This window comes from Octopus sinensis, linkage group LG29, assembly GCF_006345805.1.
Source record: "Octopus sinensis linkage group LG29, ASM634580v1, whole genome shotgun sequence".
Taxonomy (NCBI): domain Eukaryota; kingdom Metazoa; phylum Mollusca; class Cephalopoda; order Octopoda; family Octopodidae; genus Octopus; species Octopus sinensis.
In genome coordinates this window covers 6,813,392-6,817,557 of record NC_043025.1, presented here as the reverse complement: position 1 = coordinate 6,817,557, position 4,166 = coordinate 6,813,392, and positions in this window count along the sequence as shown.

Genomic DNA, 4,166 nt, shown 5'->3' with positions numbered 1-4,166 from the left:
TGTATATATTTGTATATATATCTAACTAAATGTCTACATCCTCAACAGTGTCAGTGGAAAGTAATTAAGATGTAATTAAGTTTAAACATACATACTTGTGAGTATGTAGAGTGTTGGTGAGGGACAGGGGACAACACGTTGAGGGCACAGGGTGTTGTTGTCATTGGTGGTGGTGGTGGCGGGGGTATTGATGGGGGGGGATATGTAGTGGCATTGGTGGAGGTGGTGGGTATTGTGTGTGGGGGGTGAAGATGTAGTGGTGGCAGCAGCTTTGATGGCAGTGTTGGTACTAGTAGTAGTAGTAGTAGTTGTAGTAGTAGCAGTAGTAGTGGTGGTGGTGGTGGTTGAAGTTATGCTGGAAGGGTGGACTGAAGAAATGTTAGTGGATGGGCGCAGGGTCCTATACAGACCTGGAGTGGAAGTTTCGCTCAAGGAGGGTGGGCGTGGGACAATCTCGATTAAATTGAAACACAAAATAAACAGGTGAAGTGACATTAGTCACCTGTCAAAATTTTTCAAGGAGCTAATGGTAGAGCAAGACATGCTAGAAATAACAGCCAAATCTCCCTCAAATCACACCTAACTGTCTTATATATGCATATATGTATATATGAGCCAATGAGGGGGACCGTTACTTGGTAGCTAGACCTGGTAGAAATAGCAGCCAAATCTCCCTCATATCACACCTAACTGTCTTATATATGCATATATGTATATATGAGCCAATGAGGGGACCGTTACTTGGTAGCTAGACCTGGTAGAAATAGCAGCCAAATCTCCCTCATATCACACCTTACTCTCTTATCTATGTATCCATGTATGTATGAGCCAATGAGGAAGACCTCTACATGGTAGCTAGACCTGGTAGAAATAGCAGCCAAATCTCCCTCATATCACACCTTACTCTCTTATCTATATATCCATGTATGTATGAGCCAATGAGGGAGACCTCTACATGGTAACTAGACCTGGTAGAAATAGCAGTCAACACACACATACATGTACACAATTCTATACAAAACACATACATACACATACAAGATGTTACACCTACCTGTACATACATATAAGCATACACAATTTCTCTTGCGTTGTCTCTCTCTCTCTCTCTCTCTCTCTCTCTCATCGTCTCACTCCCTCTCTCTTTCTCTTCCTCTCCTTCTCTCTTCCCTCTCTCACTTTCTCTCCCTACCTTTTCCCTTCCTCTCCCCCTCTCTTTTTCTTCCTCTCTTCCTCTCTCTCTAACTTTCTCTCTATCCCTTCCCCTCTCTCTACTTTTCTCTCTCTTCCTCTCCCCTCTCTCTCTACATTTCTCTTTCCCTTTCTCCTTGTCCCTCTCTCTCTCTTTCTCTCTCTCTTTCTCTCTCTCTTTCTCTCTCTCACACACACACACACACACACAGAGGAACACTTCCAGAAAGGGCCATGTAGCTATTTCCTCGTAATAATTCCCTACCATTTGACTTAACACCCAAAGAGCTGCTCTGATCCCCCCCTGGATGAGGGCCTCTCAACACCACCCCCAACACTCTACTCAACAAGCCGACCACCACCACCCTGAATGTAAACATATTAGCATTCCTGAGCAATTGCCACCCTGGGTGGAGGATGGCAAGGCGAGAGGGGGCAAGCCCCCCCCCCCCCACCGCCCCCGAGAGGGGTCGGATGGGATGGGCTGTCATGTTACCAGATGGGTTCCCTCCCCCCTGCTGGGGATAGGACATGGGGAGAGGTGGGAAGGGTAGGGGTGCTGAGGACGAGGAGGTGGTGGGCAAGGTAAACTGGAAGAGATGGAAGGAGGAGGAGGAGGAAGAAGAAGAAGAAAAAGAAAAAGAACAAGAAGAAATAAAAGAAGAAGAAATAGAAAAAGAACAAGAAGTAAAAGAAGAAGAAGAAGACGAAAAAGAAGAAGAAAAAGAAGACGATGATGATGAAGAAGAAGAAGAAGAAGAAAAAGAAGAAGTAAAAGAAGAAGAAGATGATGATGATGAAGAAGACGACGAAAAAGAAGATGATGATGAAGAAGACGAAAAAAAGAAGACGAAAAAGAAGAGATGATGATGAAGAAGAAGAAGTAAAAGAAGAAAAAGAAGAAGATGATGATGATGAAGAAGAAGACGAAAAAAAGAAGAAGAAGAAGAAAAAGAAGAAGAAGAAGAAGAAGAAGAAAAAGAAGAATACGAAAAAGAAGAAGAAGAAGAAACAGTGCTGAAAGAAAAGAATGTATGCATCTATAACTTTCACTAGCTCTAATTCTGCTCTCTTACAACAACATCATTCTGTCTCTCTCTCTCTGTGGATTACTGCTAATAATTTGTGTACACCAAACTATGCAAAAAGAAAAAAATTCTACCACATCTAACTTATCTTTCGATGATGCTCCCGGATGTTATAACCTGCCAATCTGGGAGGTTGGCATTAGGAATGGCATCCAGCTGTAGGAACCTTGTCAAAATTAGATTGGAGCCTGGTCCAGCCCCTCAGTTGGCCAGTTCTCAGTCAACCTGTCCAACCCATGCCAACATGGAAAGCTAATGTTAAACGATGATAATGATGATAATATATATGTCTCATTTATAACTACATATTGACCTATCACACATGGCTAATATGAGCATAATGAGGCACCCATATCTGCATGGCCGAAACAGCTGTAAGATGTAGTTTATATTTATATTTGTATTTATTTATATTCACTTATGCATACTGTACTTATTGTATCATATTACTCTTTCATGTACATTGTTTTGTTCTATATTATTATGTTTGATCTTAATGTTCAATGTAGTGGTTTAATAAATTATGTGATTGGGTATTATCTGGTAGTTGATTATTGATTAAGGTGTATTTCTCCATTTTCTTATTTTGTATTATTAATTTGTGGTAAAACATTTTACCTTTGCCCATATAATACAATAAATGAATTAATTGCATCGCAATTCTTAACATTTATGTATTAACTTTGTTGAGTACTTCACTAGCAGTATATTGGATATATGTTATCCCATGGAGGGTTGCTCTTACAACCCCTATCTCAATTTATATATATATATATTTTCAAAGCGATGAATAGCTTTGCAGAAACCATGGTACACTTTGTTTTCTGACTTTATAATTATCTTATAATGATGACTTTTATTACTACCTCGGTCCATCTAAATGTATATATCTGTCATTACCTGTCATAAAAAGCCTTTTTTATTTACAATGTGCATTTTTGTTGAATTTTCATATTTTACCCTTACATTTCCATATATATATATTTCCATATATATATATATGTTCTATTTCTGTGAAGGCGCATGGCTCAGTGGTTAGAGCATCGAGCTTACGATCGTGAGGTTGTGAGCTCGAATCCCGGACCGGGCTGCGTGTTGTGTTCTTGAGCAAGGCACTTTATTTCTTGTTGCTCCAGTTCACTCAGCTGTAGAAATGAGTTGCGACGTCACTGGTGCCAAGCTGTATCAACCTTTGTCTTTCCCTTGGATAACACTGGTGGCATGGAGAGGGGAGGCTGGTATGCATGGGCGACTGCTGGACTTCCATAAACAACCTCACCCGGACTTGTGTCTAGGAGGGTAACTCTCTGGGTGCAATCCCATGGTCTGTGTCGTGACCGAAGGGGGTCTCTGATTTCTATGTTTATCCTTCTGGATAGTTATAAAAGAAAGAACCCCCAAGCAAAAACAAATGGAAGTGTGCAGTGCAAACAGAACAATAAAATAATCAAAAGTAACAAACTTTGCTGAAAATAGGGTCCTTTGTTAAAAAGTCTACAGCTGAAAGTGAAATGATGATATGCATGCAAAGAAAGAAAAAGTGGTTGAAAGTCTATGTGAGAGTCTTATGTACATGCAAAAGTTCATAGACAATGCAGGGTTTGTACGTCGGTACGAGACGAAAAGATTGCATGTGCGGTCTTCCAGTTAGTTTCTGGGCATGTAGTTGTCAAAATGTTGCGCTTATAGGCTTTCATGGTCGACGAACACCTTGTGCATCAGCAGTGTTGCATTGTTGTGAAGTGCATCGTAGTTTGCATTGCGGTATAGTGCTTTCTGCGGCGGCGAGCTTGGCAGAATCGTTAGCACGCCGGGCGAAATGCTTAGCGGTATTTCGTCTGCCGCTGCGTTCTGAGTTCAAATTCTGCCGAGGTCGACTTTGCCTTT